The 17,011-nt window shown below is 42.5% G+C and overlaps 1 protein-coding gene, 1 long non-coding RNA gene and 5 other non-coding genes across 8 annotated transcripts in view; 1 reads left to right on the top strand and 6 right to left on the bottom strand.

The window, feature by feature from the left end:
- Positions 1-293: 293 nt before the first annotated feature.
- On the bottom strand, positions 294-7,370 carry LOC108701654. 2 transcript variants are annotated; one of them, XR_001933207.2, is made up of 12 exons: positions 7,288-7,370; positions 4,994-5,057; positions 4,689-4,794; positions 4,420-4,490; positions 3,748-3,790; positions 2,653-2,715; positions 2,386-2,456; positions 2,081-2,187; positions 1,825-1,896; positions 1,556-1,636; positions 1,279-1,359; positions 294-535 (listed from the first exon to the last, which is right to left on the bottom strand). It is a non-coding gene; the product is annotated as an uncharacterized LOC108701654 (long non-coding RNA). The 2 variants fall into 2 exon arrangements; XR_005964153.1 differs by lacking the exon at positions 7,288-7,370 and having other exon boundaries at positions 4,994-5,459.
- Positions 1,710-1,792, bottom strand: LOC121398578. The gene has a single exon (XR_005964399.1). It is a non-coding gene; the product is annotated as a small nucleolar RNA SNORD60 (small nucleolar RNA).
- On the bottom strand, positions 2,281-2,352 carry LOC121398579. Its single transcript, XR_005964400.1, has one exon. It is a non-coding gene; the product is annotated as a small nucleolar RNA SNORD60 (small nucleolar RNA).
- LOC121398576 lies at positions 2,531-2,614 on the bottom strand. Its single transcript, XR_005964396.1, has one exon. It is a non-coding gene; the product is annotated as a small nucleolar RNA SNORD60 (small nucleolar RNA).
- LOC121398580 lies at positions 4,305-4,388 on the bottom strand. The gene has a single exon (XR_005964401.1). It is a non-coding gene; the product is annotated as a small nucleolar RNA SNORD60 (small nucleolar RNA).
- LOC121398577 lies at positions 4,568-4,650 on the bottom strand. The gene has a single exon (XR_005964397.1). It is a non-coding gene; the product is annotated as a small nucleolar RNA SNORD60 (small nucleolar RNA).
- A 192-nt stretch (positions 7,371-7,562) lies between the features above and the next one.
- The window catches only part of traf7.L (TNF receptor associated factor 7 L homeolog), a 41,664-nt gene continuing 32,215 nt past the window's right edge, over positions 7,563-17,011 (top strand). The window contains exons 1-2 of the mRNA XM_018236576.2: positions 7,563-7,710; positions 16,584-16,690. The gene's annotated coding sequence lies outside the window, so the exon portion shown is untranslated. The remainder of the gene's footprint in view (positions 7,711-16,583; positions 16,691-17,011) is intronic.

Genomic DNA, 17,011 nt, shown 5'->3' with positions numbered 1-17,011 from the left:
AGAATCTAAAGTCTTTTCTGGTTCCACAAACTTCCTGAGCCAGACAACTTTTATACAGAGTGAAAAAGATGTCTGTATAATATGATCAAAAAGCTGGAACAGCCTATGATGTTTGTGATCAGCTTTACTCTTGGTGCAACATGTACGGGGAATAAACCCATAATAGCTTAACCCACACAAAGGAAGCGACCAGCGTTTGGCAATTAGCTCATATCGTGCTAGCTGTGTATAATTGCTCACTGTTATATATAAACTTTTGTAAAACATGAGAAATAAAACATTGCGCTTAATAATAGAGGGTCAACTTTCTTTTATTAATCCTATAATAAACTGCAGTTGAATATGAAAAGGAAAGTGGGTTTGGGAATCACCTCTGTAGTGCAAGGCAGAGAATATTCTTGGTCAGGCAGTGACTAGATGGTGCTGATAAGATCTACAGGTTCCCAACACTACAGCAATAAAAGAACAATCTGCGTAGGATACATTTATCTGGATGCAAGATGATCAGCAAGGGGTTGCTCCAGCATCAAAACTCCTAAAAAGGAAACACATGCAGTTAAGGATTATAGATCAGGGCCTTAAAGGGCCAGTATAACCAGTTTAACAAAGAAACAAAGCACTTTGTTATGCAAGTGCAGATAAGGTGCCGGGCATGTTTTTGGGGATATTAATGAGATTTATAATCTTACTTCGTGCAAGTGCCTCAGCTCCGTGGCCATACCAAGTGCTGCTCTCACTTATTAGAGGTGTCAGAAATTGATCATTAGAGCTTGCAATGTAATTATTCAGTGTGCCTGAACTCTGCAGGGTCTAGAAACAAATACAACTTTGCTCTTTGAGGGCAGACACACACGCTCAGATTCTGGGGCGACTAATCTCCCCGAACTGCAACCTGCCGGCTAGAATGTAAGTCGCTGGCCGGATGGCACTCTGAGCTTAGTTTTCCAAAAATGCCTCGCGAGGAACCGGCGGGAAGGAAGTTCAGGGAAATTAGGAGATTTGTCGCCGGGTGACAATCTCCCCAAATCTGAGCGTTTCTGCCCTAAAGAGTTTAATGGAGTAGTATTACTCTAATCCAGTTTACCTTTCACAGGGATTATGGTATTCTGTAATCCACCAGGAGATTAAACATTAATTCCATTGCTGTCATAAAAGCACAAAAGTCATGTGCTCCAATATGGTTAAAGAACTGCTCAGTAACCAATAGCCTTAGTTTACTGGGGGCACTTTATTTCCTAAATAAAGATGACTGACACAAGGCATAGAAATCAATCTTACCACATTCTTCCTTTATTCAGAGCTCATAGGAACTCGTTGCACTCATCAAGGAGGGATAACAATGTTCCATTTTGGACAACACTGAAAAATAAAAAAAATGATGTCTATTGACAGTCTCTGCTTACTCAGTGCAATCTTTATTCTGCCGTGCAAAGCCTCAGCCCAAAAGAACAAAATCAAAATACTGGTTTACAGTTTCATATGAGGTGTCAGAATTTAGGGTACATCCTAGGCAAGATGACATTAGATAGTTATACCATCTGTACTTGACACTTACTGGTCAGAACTCTGCAGATGCTGCTGAAGAAAATGTCAAAAACATCCACATGTTCTCAATCTATGGGCTCCTTGGTTAGACCTACAAGAACAGACATTGTGTTAAAATATTCTGCAGTTTACAAGTGTTCACCAACAGCAGCTGTTTTTCTTTCATGCCTCAGCCCAAAGAATAAAATCAAGAAGCTGTTTTGACAGTTTCATATGAGGTGTCAGAATTTAGGGTACATCATTGGCAAGTAAACAAGGGGTGACTTAAATCACACGCACCTGAAAGGATATAACGATGCTCCATGTTGGTTTTTCCATTCAAGAAGCAATAAAGGAAGTATGGCATCTCATCTGTAATATAGAATGGATGGATCCCCATTAGAATGAATCCTATAAGTGCACTGTACTTCTAATGTTGATGTGCAAGAAGATCCATTGATCTGTGCCTCATGGACAGTTTCATAGGTGGTGTCAGAATTTAGGGAACATCACTGGCAAATACACAGCAGATAAATGACCCATCACTGGTACGTACTGAAACGACACTGCAAAGTCTTTTCTATCAGACACCTGAACGGATATAGCGATGCTCCATGTTGGTTTTTCCCATCCAAGAGCAATAAAGGGAGCATGGTGCCTCATCTGTAATATAGAATGGATGAATCCCTATTAGACGGAATCCTACAAGTGCACTATACTTTCAGCGCTGACAAGTAAAAAGATACTTTCAGCTCAGTGCCTCAGCCCAAACAATGGAATCAAGACAGTTTCATATGAGGTGTCAGAATTTAGGGTACATCACTGGCAAAATAATAAAAGTAGCTCAAAGCAATCACTAACCTGAAAAGTTATAGGAATGCTCCATGTTGGTTTTTCCATCCAAGAGCAATCAAAGAAACATGGCGGCTCATCTGTAATATAGAATGGATGAATTATTAGAAGGAATCCTATAAGCATTGATATACAAGAACATCCATTGATCTCTGTGCCTCAGCCCAAAAAAATATAATCAAGAAGCTGTTTTGACAGTTTCATATGAGGTGTCAGAATTTAGGGAACATCACTGGCAAATACACAACAATTAAATGACCCATCACTGGTACATACTAGAAACAGGACTGCAAAGTCTTTTCCATCACTGGAGACAGAAAGGGACTGGTCACTTGTCATCTGTAAAACAAAAAATGTCAAGAGGCCCATTAGAAATGAATGTTTACATAACAAAAATAATCTAAACTTACTCATAACGTTCCCTAAACTACCCCCAAAACTTAATTCTAGCAATAAAGTCACGACAATCCCAAATAACAGGAAATAAAGTGCTGTTTATCTACCCAGCATGGAAGCCATTTTAAAGGGGTTGTTCACCTTTGAGTTAACTGTTCGTATGATGTAGAGAGTGATATTCTGAGACAATTTGCAATTGATTGTCATTATTTTGAGGTTAGAATTTTTTGGCTTTTTATTCAGCAGCTCTCCGGTTTGCAGTATCGGTAATCTGGTTGCTAGGTTCCAAATTACCCTAGCAACCATGCATTGATTTGCAGAGACTGGAATATGAATAGGAGAGGCCTGAATAGAAAGAGGAGTAATAAACAAGTAACAACAATACATTTGTAGCCCTACAGAGCATGTTTTTAGAATTATTTGGAAACCGGAGTCAGAAGGCAATAAAAACTAAATAAAGACCAATTGAAGAGGTGCTTAGAATTGGCATTCTATAACATACTAAAAGTTAATGGTGAATCACCCGTTTAATAGGGTAAGCCAGGGATTCCAACCTTTCTTACGCGTAAGCCACATTGAAATGTAAAAAAAAGAGTTGGGGAGCGACACAAGCATGAAAAAGTTCATGGGGTACCAAATAAGGGCTGTTAGGTAGCCTCTATATGGACTGGTAGCCTACAGGAGGCTCTGTTTGGCAAGACATCTGGTTTTTATATAGTTAAAACTTGCTTTCAAACCTGGAATTCAAAAATAAGCTCCTGCTTTGAGGCCACTGGGAGCAACATCAATGTGGTTGGTGAGCAATATATTGCGCGCAAGCTACGGTTTGGGGACCACTGGGGTAAGCCAACAGTACAGAGTCCATATTTACGAGATGATATATTTAAGGCTATACAGAGCCATCACAGAGAATTAGCAGACAACCTATATCCACACGTAGTTTAATTCAAGAGCAATGCACCTCACCCACATTACCTGTTTGCCAGAGCAGCCATCTCTTCTGCAGGATTCATCCTACCTGGAATAAAAGAAATATTGACCTCATGTAATTATTCAAGACCTAATACCAGAGGAATGATTTCTTTGCCCTTCCTCTCGTACCAAATATAACCTGCATCATTAGCGACTAGGGGGGTATATCTAAGACTGAAGTTAGAGATCACCACAGTCCGCTAGAGTGAAATCTAAAATTGGCTACACAGTCTTTAATAAAGTACTCATAGGGTAGTTTGCGAGCAAAACTCTCCACTGACAGCGTTCCATAGGGCAACACATATCCCGGTCATCAGAGCGGCTAAATGAACCATGCACGGTGTCCCATCAGACTTTTTTTGTTCTTTTTATATAAACAGGTCTCCCTGTTTTTCTAGCCTACAACTGAAAGCAATCCAATCTCTCACTTCGAGGTTTAAAGCATGCTGCAACCCGATAAAAAAAAAAAAGCGCACTAACTGGCATTCATTTCCTCGTCTGCAGTTTACAAGGGACCCTACCATATTGAACCCAATCACGAATGCGAGAAGCCTGTCTTATTGCCTCAGCCCAAAGGACAAAATCAAGAAGCTGTTTTTGACAGTTTCATATGAGGTGTCAGAATTTAGGGTACATCACTGGCAAATAAACAAGGTGTCTTAAAGTCACACCCACCTGCAAGAATGTAGTGATGCTACATGTTGGTTTTTCCATCCAAGAGCAATAAAGGGAGTATGGCGCCTCATCTGTAATATAGAATGGATGAATCCCTATTAGAAGAAAACCTACAAGCATTGATATACAAGAGCGTCCATTGATCTTTGTGCCTCAGCCCAAAAAATAAAATCAAGAAGCTGTTTTGACAGTTTCATATGAGGTGTCAGAATTTAGGGAACATCACTGGCAACTACACAGCAGATAAATGACCCATCACTGGTACATACCGAAACTACACTGCAAAGTCTTTTCCATCAGACACCTGAACGGATATAGCGATGCTCCATGTTGGTTTTTCCATCCAAGAGCAATAAAGGGAGCATGGTGCCTCATCTGTAATATAGAATGGATAAATCCCTATAAGAAGGAATCCTACAAGTGCACTGTACTTTCAGCGTTGGTGATTAAGAAGATCCATTTAGCTCAGTGCCTAAGCCCAAACAATGGAATGAAGAAAGTTTCATGTGAGGTGTCAGAATTTAGGGTACATCACTGACAAATAAACAAGGGGTGACTTAAAAATCACACCCACCTGAAAGTATATTGTGATGCTCCATGTTGGTTTTTCCATCCATCAGGGGAGCATGGCGCCTCATCTGTAATATAGAATGGATGAATCCTTATTAGGATTATTAGGTACTTTCAGCATTAATAAGCAACAGATAAGTGACTGAATGATTACGGCAATGCCTTTTTTTCTCCACACACAATACAACGAGTTGGAAGACTTCAACTGTGCAGATTAAAATAGCTCAAACGCACTTTCCATGGAGAGTACACGGTCGATAGGGAACTATTTAAGTGTCACGTAGAAGCTGCATGACCATGTAAAGAGACAAGGCTGCAGGTACGTCTCTTACATATAATTTAGATTAGTGATGCCCAATCAGTGGTCCACAAGCAACATGTGCCCCAACCCCTTGGATGTTGCTCCCAGTGGCCTCAAAGAAGGAGCAATAATAATACATGTGTAGCCTTACAGAGCATTTGTTTTCAGATGGAATTTGAAAGCTGGAAAGAGTCAGAAGAAAAAGGCGAATTAAAAATCTAAAAAAAATTATTTAAACAATGAAGACCAAATTAAAAGTTGCTTAGAATTGGCCATTCCATAACCAACCCTTTTAAGAGGAACGGTTTCTCACACTTATAGTCTTGGGACCTATATTAAATGTGGATAGTGCCTTTGTGACCCAAGATCCGGCTTAATAATTTGAGGAACACGTTCTATGGTCTTAAATGGGACTACTGACTTACCCTAAATGGGGTATAGTATCACAGGTATAGTTTCCTGCTTACAAGAGAGGCCTGATTAAATTTCATTTAATGTTAATTCAGAGGTAGTTCACCCCGTGGATATGCTGCATAAAAATGCAATACAGCAAATCAATAACAAAAGTTGGTCCATCAGATTCCTTCCTATAATGTCCAACAAGCCAGGTAGTCACACTTGATCAAAACCAACAGACTTTATATTTAGTAGTCATTTAACCCAACGAGTGGTGGTTGGACCCTTTAAAATATCAACACACAGATGCATAGAAACATCAGCAGACCAAGACTGACAAAAAAAAAAACCTATGTACCTGGCACTATGGAGATTTATACCATAAACCAAAGCACTAAAAGGGTTAATTTACATCTGAAAGTATCTGCAGACTGTGCCAATTCTAAGTTATGGGAGAAAGATTTTCATTTTTATACCGTTAATTGAAATTTGAATCAACAGCACCACCTACTGTTTATTTTTGCTAGACAGACAGTTGGAATACAATTAAAGGGATTGTTCACCTTCCAAACACTTTTTCAGGTCAATTGTTTTCAGATTGTTCCCCAGAAATAACTTTTTTCAATTACTTTTCATTTTGTTACTGTTTTTCCCCAAAATCTAAGTTTAAAGTTAGTGTCTCTGGTGTCTGGCAGCTCAGTAATTCATGTGCAGATGAACGGTTACAATTTGCTACATTATTGGATACAATTTTCAGCGTCATCAGTGGAGTATTAGCAATAATATCGATTCTGCAGTATTAGCAACTATTGTATTGATTCCAACAGCTGCCTTTAATGAAACTCTGATTCTGCTCAGCAGGAACAAACGTATCTACTAATGAATCATTTAGAACTGTTCACAGGGTCAGCGACCCCCCCCCCCCAATAGAGCTGCTTTAGAAGGTGACATTACACAAAAGGAGGTACATTATTCAAATTCAGCAAGTCATGTGACACTAAACATTGATTATAAAGTGAATAAAGTATCCCCTATTGTAAAATATAAGGATATTATAAGTCAGGAGTTCCATGACCATAAAAAAAAACAAAAAAAAAAAAAACACATGAGCCAGAAGGCCGAGTGTTTTTATACAGATCATGGAACTCCTAGGTAACTTCGGATATCCTCATATTTTGCAATGGAGGTACTTTATTTATTATAATACACAAATTTCAGTGAGTCATGTGACAGAAATGACATCAGAACTCACCCTTTATAACTGATGACATCAGAACTCACCATTTATAAGGATATAATTTACAAGATATTCATGGCTTTTGTGTATTAGAAGAATTGTAGGTATTATAGTCACATTCCCCCCACAAGCGCTTAAACGGAGATATAGGATTAGATAAATACTTGCACAAGTTGCTACTAAGGCGCAGTTCTTACAATCTACAATTCTATATACAGAAGTGTCTTCTAAAATTAAAAAAACACAGGCCGAGACAAAGCAAAACCCAGAGAACTTTACACCGAGCAGCCAACGTAATGGGACAACCTTGGAAAAAAAAAATACACCCTCGTGGCACCTTTACACGAACCGCACAGCCTCTTACCTCGCACACAACTCGCCACATAAAGACCTACTTCCGACCCCTCACCCTCCTTTTATATAGAGCAATGCCTACAATGCCATAGGCCTACGATTTGATGTGACCTGCCGTACGCCCAATCACAACCCGCAACGTCACACGCACGTTTTGAACACTGCTGGGGATTGCACAGTTCCACCAGCGTGCACGCCCATTTAGCAGAACGGCAAGGGATTGGGAGTCGCTGATTGGTTGAAAGTCACCCGTGTGTTTCGGGCAGCTGGAATGTGTAGTTTTTCAATCGCTAGTTTCAGGTGGTGGAAGGCCGGAGAGGAACTTCAATTCCCAAAATGCCATGCGCCGGGAATTCCCGGAATCTGGTTTTTGCAGAGGGGAGGGCCTGGTTTCGGGGATTTAGTGGAAACCGGAAAACAGGTCTGCAGATTGGTGAGTTGTGGGATGGTGGAGTGTGATTGTGCAAGAACAGTGAATGTAATATGTGTGTGTGTTGGGGACTGGGTAGTAGGTTTAGAATGAGGGGTTGGAGGCTGTGCCTGTGACATATTTGGAGGGAGCAGATACATTAATTGACAGGGTCAGATTTAAGGGAGGCAAAAAGCATTAGCCCTGGGCCCTCAGCATCACAGCGTCCCTTGGGTGGGATTCAGTAAAAGTCACATCTAGTAAATCCAATTCTAAGGGCTGCAATGTTCATGTGGCATCTAAATGAATGTGCAATTAGCTGCAGCACATTACAGAGATCACACACCTTTCCCATCAGTCCTTGCTCCAGCAGAGCTTACAGTCTATTTGTAGCAGGAGCTAATTCACCTGTGCCAGATAGATAAAGCTATTACTAGTATAACCCCTGCTCTTCACCCTTCGGCATGACTGTTTTGTTAGCAGGAGAATCTTATTATCAGTCTTGTAAGAACCAAACATGGAGGAGCTTAAATCTCACCTGCTGGGTAACAATGTTATCCCCAATCAAAGGTGCCAGCTAATAGAGCCCGCATTACGGTTGGGAATAACAGTAGTTTTTTTTTGTTTTTTTTTTTAAACTGCCAGCGCTAGGTGTTAAGGGGTTATGCTGTCACCTAGTGGCAGACCGTATATTAGCACAGGATGTGTTTTGTATTCCTAGCACAGGAAGTGATAAAGCTGTGACAGCCATGTTATGTATTGTGAGATCTGCACTGCAGCATGATTAAACAGCAGCTCTGAGTGGACCTGCACAGTCTCTGCATTATTGAACAGAACCACTGCAAACATGGTGTCAGAAGCTTGAACTACAGCACACCATCCACGCATCCAGCTGGAAAAGAAACTCTCAGCATACTAAGCATTGGTATTTAAGCAACCATGTACGCAAACATGATACCTCCACCAGCCGAGATGAAGATGTCCGGCGACTTGGCTACCAACTGGGAAACATTCAAAGCTGAATTTCAAGACTTTATGTTAGCTTCCGGACTGGACGAGAAATCGGAAGAGGTACAGGCAGCCACTCTGAGGCGTCTAATGGGTGGTGAGTGCAGACACATCTATCGCCATAATCTGCATCTGACAGAGGAACAGCAAAAGAGCGCCACTGCCATCTTGGACGCCCTTGAAGCACATTTCAAGCCGACAAAGAATGTAATCTTCGAGCGCTTTGTCTTCGGATCATGCAAGCAAGAGCAGGGTGAGACGATTGACTGTTTTGTAACCAGACTGAGGGAGAAAGCAGCAACATGTGATTATGGACAGTTAAAAGATGAACTTATCAGAGACAGGCTGGTGCTGGGTATTACTGATGAAAGCACGCGCCGTCGCTTGCTAAGAGAAAGGGAACTCACGTTGGCGTCTGCCATTGATATTTGCCGAGCTGCGCAGCAAACAGACTTGCGAATGAAAGTGCTGACACAGGCCAGAGCAGATGACAGTATTAATGCTACAGCTGCCCAAAGCCCGTATTTTCTCATTGGTGGATGCCCGGGATGCATTCCTACAAATCAAATTGGACACTGAGAGCAGCTTTCTTACTACCTTCTGGACACCCTGGGGGCGAATGCGCTGGCTCAAACTACCCTTTGGTGTGTCTGTAGCCCCAGAGGTGTATCAAAGAAAACAACATGAACTACTAGCCGGCTTGCGAGGTGTGGAGCCAATTGCAGATGATATACTAATAGTGGGTTGTGGAGACTCACTAGAAGAGGCCACTCGCGACCACGATGCCAACATGATTGCCCTTATGAACCGCTGCAGAGAAGTGAAACTGAGACTGAGCATCAAGAAGCTACAGTTTAAACTTAATGAGGTCCGCTTCCACGGTCATATACTATCAGCAGAGGGGTTAAAGCCAGATCCTGAGAAGGTGAGGGCAATAAAAGTCATGCCTGCTCCAACCGATTCAAAGGGAGTGCAAAGGTTCATAGGATTCGTCACCTACCTGTCAAAATTCATGCCCCGCCTCTCAGCGGTGTGCGAGCCCTTGCGCAGGCTCGTGGATAAAGACATGCCATGGCACTGGCTGCCAAAGCACCAGGAAGCAGTTGATGAGGTCAAGCGACTAATTACCACAGCACCGGTACTAAGATACTATGACATTAGCAAGCCCATTACAGTTCAAAGTGACTCCAGTCAGAATGGCCTCGGATGCTGCCTATTGCAAGATGGACAACCTGTAGCATTTGCTTCCAGAGCCCTCACTGCAACTGAGCAGAATTACGCTCAGATCGAGAAAGAATGCCTAAGCATTGTGTTTGCCTGCCACCGTTTCCACAGTTATTTGTACGGTCGGGGAAACATCACGGTTGAAACAGACCACAAACCGCTAGTCGCGATATTCAACAAACCTTTGCTTAGTGCCCCAAAACGACTTCAAAGCATGCTACTCTCGCTCCAAAACTATGCTCTGGAGGTGACCTATAAACCGGGCCCATATATGTATGTCAGTGATACACTGAGCAGAGCCACAGCACGCTGGCACGAAGCGGACGCACCTCATGCCCAGCATTCAGTCTGCAGCATGTACCGTGAAGAGCTCGTCATAGAGGGCATAAACCAGGCCGACTATTTAAATGTCACGCATCAGCGTCTGTCGCAGATCAGGGAGTCCTCTGAGCAAGATGAACACCTCAAGATCCTCAAATCAGTTGTGCTCAACGGATGGCCTGATTCAAGGGCAGAGACACCTGTGGCTATTAGAGAGTATTGGAACTACCGGGATGAAATAAGTTTACAGGATGGGGTGTTCTTCAAGGGCCAGTGCATTATCATTCCAAAGCAACTACGTGCAGAGATGCTACGTCGCATTCATTGGAGCCATATAGGTGGTGAGGCATGCTTCAGGCAGGCTAGAGAAACACTGTTTTGGCCGAATATGCATGGGGAGATTAAAGACTATGTAGAACAGTGCACTGTGTGTAACGAATATGCACACGAACAACAAAAAGAGACTATGATGTCACATCCCCTCCCTACACGGCCATGGCAGATTCTGAGTATGGACATATTCAACTACGCTGGCAAGGATTTTCTGCTTATCGTCGATCACTATTCAGATTTTTGGGAAATAGAACTGCTGCCTGACCTGTCGGCGGACACCACCATTAAGAGATGCAAGGCTCAACTTGCCAGGTATGGCCAACCCGACCGAGTCGTCACGGACAATGGTCCACAATTTGCTTGTGCTCTGTTCACCAAGTTCTCTCAGGAATGGGGTTTTGAGCATGTTACTTCATCACCAATGTACCCTAAGGCTAACGGTAAAGCAGAATCGGCAGTGAAAATTGTTAAAGGCCTGTGCAGGCGAGCAAAACGTGCAGGAGACGACCCATGGAAATCAATCTTGCTGTGGAGAAATACGCCAACAATTGGCATGGACACTAGCCCCGCGCAACGCCTAATGGCCCGCAGGCTGAAAACTCCCCTCCCAGTGACTGACACACTACTGGAACCTTGCGTTGCATCAGAAGTTCCTGGCAAGCTGCATTTCAAACGGCAAGTGGCAAAACATGCATATGATAAAACGGCCAGGGACCTTCCGGCACTAAATGTGGGGCAAAATATAAGAATGAAGCCTCTTCCAGGTGACAGGACTGGCATATGGAGACTAGGAACTTGCCTCCAACAAACAGACCCTCGCTCCTATCTGGTTGAGGTGGAGGGTACACTGTACAGGCGCAATCGAGTGGACCTCAGGCCAGCAGAGCGAGTGGACCTCAGGCCAGCAGAGCCCAGTCCTAGCAAGCCTGCAGTAACAGAATCCAGTGAAACGCCGAGACTAGAAGTGGAGGCCACAGTGGAGAGCCAGTCTGAGCACTTGCTTGCAACGGACTGCACATCGGCCTCACAGCCTGAGAGTGAGTCTGAGATCCCGCGTTACTCACGCAGTGGCAGGCGAATTCAGCCACCAAAAAGACTTAACCTTTAAATAGTTTTAAAACAGTCATGTTTGGTTATCTTTGAAAAAAGTTACATATGTGCATATTATTTAAGTACAGTAGGGCAAATAACGTTACTACTTGAAGGCTTGAAATATTGTTTAAATATGTTAGATTATACAGTTAGAAAAGGGAGATGTTAAGGGGTTATGCTGTCACCTAGTGGCAGACCGTATATTAGCACAGGATGTGTTTTGTATTCCTAGCACAGGAAGTGATAAAGCTGTGACAGCCATGTTATGTATTGTGAGATCTGCACTGCAGCATGATTAAACAGCAGCTCTGAGTGGACCTGCACAGTCTCTGCATTATTGAACAGAACCACTGCAAACACTAGGCTACCTGCTTCGGTCGGGAGCTCCTGGTGGTGCGAGCAGCCATGTCTGGTCACTCGCTGCGCATAATGAGCAATTTGGGGCAGCTTTTCCTTATGTGCATGCGAGTGACCTGACATGGCTGCTCACTCCCTCCCGGTGCGGGTATCATAACGCTGACGGGGGGCATTTTTTTAAAAAAAAATATATATATTGATATCCCCAACTAGAATGCGGGCTCTATTCAGGGCAGCCATCAGGGGGGAGAGTTGTAGGGGGCCCTGAGGGTAAGGGGGGCCCGGCCACACCACACTTACTTGATTAGCCGGGCACCCCATCTTTCTGAGAGCTGCTGACTTCGGGAAGGCATGGATGTTTAAGGGCCCCTGGCCACCAATTTTCTTATAATGTGGGGGGGCCTGGCCACCAATTTTTTTTTCTCATGTGGGGTCCTAGCCACCAATATTTTTTAATGGGGGAGGGGCCTGGCCACAAATGTTTTTTTATGGGGGGCCCTGACCACCAATATCTTTTTGTTTTTTCATTAACATGTGGGAACCCTAGCCACCAATATTTTTTTTGTTTTTTTACTGTGTGGTGGGGGGCGGACCTGTAGGTGGGACTTGCTGTGGGTGCAGCCCAGGGGGCCCAGGAAATTTTGTCGTATTGGGCCCTGTTATTTCTGATGGTGGTCCTGGCTCGGCACCTTTGGTTGGGGATAACGTTATTACCCAACAGGTACCCTTTAAAGCGATACTGACACTAAAAATGTTCTTTTCAAAATATACAACATATAGGTCATGTTGATCGTTTTTTGCTGATAGTTCTGCTTTTGTAAATAATTGCTACTTGAAGTTCCTAAACCTGACTGTTTTGCCAACCTGACTGTCCCTTCTTTACCTGTCAGAGTTTCTAATGCTGATGGACTACTACTGTACAAATATGGCAGCCCCCCTCATACAGGAACAGGGTAGTAAAAAAGGCAATGTTAAAGCATCAGGCAAATACTTTTATGGCAAAATTATAAGAAAATGTTATAATAAATAATTAAAAAGTTCATTTTCCGATGTCATTAACTTTTTAAGTTAACCTGTATCACTCAAGAAATAACAAACCATTTGGCTGAATCCAAATCCGAAATATAACTTGACTGGCCACACATTTAAGAAATGTGTTTCTCTGGTCCAGAGGCTGATTTGTATATGAAAAGGTTCGGTTAGGGATGGGCGAATTTGACCTGTTTCATTTCGGCAAAAATTCGCCACCTGTGAAATGTTGCTGACGCCCATTAAAGTCTATGGGCGTCAAAAGTTTTTTTGTCGCGCGGTTAAATTATCATGACACGCGTCTTTTTTTTGACGCACGCCGCCATACAAGTATATGGCGTCATTTCCGCGGCGAAACAAGGCGAAAAAATTCGCCCATCCCTAGTTAGATTCCAAAAAAGAAAAAAACAGGATTCTGTGCATCTGTATGTGTCTTTCAGAGCAAGGAAAGCTCCCAGATTTCTGTCATGAACCTCTGTGGTGAGATGATGGTTGTTGTAGCTCAAAAAGGGCTGAATGTTTGCTTTAGTCAGTCCTTGTGCACAAGCACATTGTATAGGCACGGTATAAAACTGCTGCAGCTGTGCAAGGGTAGTGATGCACAGTGGTCTCTTGTTTTGTTTTTGGCTTCAGTTTGCCTTTATTATTCCAAATGCTGTTGTCATTTAGGCTTAGTGAGCCTCGCTTATGGATCTCCTTCCCGTTAGTTTAGGTCCCCACGGTTGCTCCTTTAGCAGGTACCCCCTTTTCCGTAATTCAGGGTTTAATTCCATGTTTTGCAAAACTAAGACTTTCAGCATCCTCCAACCAGTGAGCCGTGCTGGTGGTTAATGATGGTGCTGAGAGAATCTTCGTTCTGTTTCCGTTTCGCTTGTGCTTCTTCCATATGTGATTCTGCTGCCCCCCCCTCAGTAGAACCACGGCAGTCGGTACCCCCTTTCCTGAACTGATTGTTCTCAAGCAATCCCCACCTAACAGTACCAGAGACTGCTATAGGCAGCACATTGCTTATTAAATGCATGGGAAGCAGCTGCCAGTGGGGAAGGTGGCAGTTTGGAATTTTGGGTTCAGTCTGTCTAGAAGCACAGAGTGGAATATGGTAGCGATGGGCTGAACGAGCAGTTATCGGTTTTCTAGCACTTTAATGGCCTAGTTGCACAGACTGTAATTGTGCTTTTTGGTTGATCAGCCCAAAAATCTCCCCTTTTAACATAGATTTTTGTGGTGCTTTTTTGGGTCGAGAACTGCCAGTCACAGTCTCTATCAGGGGGTTTCCATTTATATGAATGGCAGGTGGTATGGATATGAACTAGGGATGCATCAAATCCACTATTTTGGATTCGGCTGAATCCTTCACGAAAGATTCAGCCGAATCCTAATCTGTATATGCAAATTAGGGGTGGGAACGAGAAAGCATTTTTTACTTCCTTGTTTTGTGACCAAAAAGTCACACGATTTCCCTCCCCGTCCCTAATTTGCATATGCAAATTCAGATTCGGTTCGGCCGGGCAGAAGAATTCGGCCGAATCCAAATCCTGCTGAAAAAAGGCTTAATCCTGGCTGAATCCCGAACCGAATCCTGGGTTTCGGTGCATCCCTAATATGGACACTATCCGTATTCCTGAATTCCCTTGCTACTGCATTAAAGGGGTTGTTAACCTTTAACTTTAATATGATGTAGAGGGTGATATTCTGAGATAATTGGTTTTTATTATTTGTGGTTCCTGAGTTATTTAGCTTTTTATTCTGCAGGTCTCTCATTTGCAATTTCAGCAATCTGGTTGCTAGGGTCTAAATTCCCCTAGCAACCATGCTCCTATTTGAACAAGAGACTGGAATATGAATAGGAGAGGCCTGAATAGAAAGATGAGTAATAAAAAGTAGCAATAACAATACATTTGTAGCCTTCCAGGGAATTTGTTTTTTTAGATGGGGACCCTCATTTGAAAGCTGGAAAGAATCAGAAGGAAAAAGGCAAATCGTTAAAAAAAAAAAAAAAAACTATAAAAAAATAAATAATAAAGACCAATTGAAACGTTTTGTAGAATTAACTATTCTATAACATACTAAAAGTTACCTTAATGGCCCACTTATTTTCTCAATGGTCCTCCTGGGTTGTGTCTGTGTTTTTGTTGGCTTGTAGGTTTCTAATTCTTCTTTTTCTTCATGCCCTGTCAATGATTTATGCAACATCATTTATGATACTAAAGATAATAAGTAACCACGCTGAGATAACAGCAGATAATCTGGCCAGTCAATATTAGGGCAAACTGAAAACACAGCACAAAAGCAAGGGAGTTCTGGTGCACATCTTAAAAAGTTTAATAAACTTTAATATATGGATCCATAAAATCTGCACTAACTGCTGTATAGTCCTTTAAAGGATAAGGAAAGCTACGGAGGCATTTTATTGCCAATAGATTAGCTGCAATAGTGCAAGCTAGAATGCTATATTTATTCTGTAGAATGTTTTGCCATACCTGAGTAAAAAGCTCTAGAAGCTCTCTGTTTGTTTAGGATAGGAGCTGCAGTATTAACATGGTCTGACATCACTTCCTGCCTGAGTCTCTCCCTGCTCTGGGCTCAGATTACAGTAGAGAAGGGAGGGGGGGGGAAGAGGAGCAAACTGAGCATGCTCTTGCCCAGGGCAATGAGGTTTAAGCTGAAGGCAGGAAGTCTGATACAGAAGCCCATGTGTACACAATACAAGCAAAGAAATGCAGTGTTTCTTTTCACAGGGGACTCAGAGAAGCATTACTTTGAGGGTTTACTGGTATATTTAGATGGACCTTTCTGATAAGGCTTACTTAGTTTTAACCTTTCCTTCTCCTTTAAGTAAAAAAAATGCATTTGAGTGGATTTTTGAGATTAAAGGGGTTGTTTACCTTTGAATTAACTTTTAGTATGATGTAGAGAGTGATATTCTGAGGCAATTTTCAATTGGTTTTCATTTTTTATTATTTGTGGTTTTTGAGTTATTTGGCTTTTTATTCAGCAGCTCTCCAGTTTGTAATTTCAGCAATCTGTTTGCTAGGATCTAAATTATTCTAGCACCTATGCATTGCTTTTAAAAAGAGGCGCTTATATAAATAGGAGGGGGCCTGAATAGAAAAACCAGTGAACAAAAGTAGCAATAACAATACGTGTGTAGCCTTACAGAGCATTCGGTTTTAGAAGGGGTCAGTGACCCCCATTTGAAAGCTGGTAAGAGTCAAATAATAATAAAAAAAAAAATATAAAAAAAATAAAATAACGAAGACCAATTGAAAAGTTGTTTAGGATCAGCCATTCTAAAAGTTTACTTGAACCACCCCTTTAGGAAGAGGGTGCCATGACCGGGAGACAGTCTGTGCTTTTATCCCATTGGGTAGAGCAATGTGCTCGCTTGTTGTGCTTTATCCTGACCCTCCTCTCTCTGGCTCTGGCCATGTGTTAAATGTTGAGGATCAGCTCCTGGTCTGTTGATTGGTCGGGGACTTTCCACTTTTTCACTAACTTATCGCCCACTGCTTGTTACATGCCTTTCTGTACAGATCACTCCTCTACATCCCGGCAGCACTCTCACAGACTTGGGACTGTCTCCTCTGTACGACCGGCAGGATAATGTCCTAGTGATTGCATCGCACAGCTCCGTGCAAAGGTGAGCCAGCATTTACTTATTCACGGATATTCCGATTACTATTATTATTTGTATTATTGTGCGGCATTTGTTCTTCACAGCTTGCCAAATAAATGCAGCCCTGCAGTACTTGCCCTTTCCTCTTTATGGCACATGCATCTAAAGTCAGATATGGGGGGGGGGGCTGTGATGATGTCATTATTATGGGCCCACAGCTACTATAAGGGGATTCTGGGAGTTGTAGTTTAACAGCATCCGGAGAGCTGTTGCTTGCTCGGGGGTTACCATTTAGTGGTGGCATGGCCAAGGGTAGAATAGATTTTGTTGGGGCTCCCTATAATA

This window comes from Xenopus laevis, chromosome 9_10L (assembly GCF_017654675.1).
Source record: "Xenopus laevis strain J_2021 chromosome 9_10L, Xenopus_laevis_v10.1, whole genome shotgun sequence".
NCBI lineage: Eukaryota > Metazoa > Chordata > Amphibia > Anura > Pipidae > Xenopus > Xenopus laevis.
This window is presented reverse-complemented; position numbering and strand designations above follow the sequence as displayed.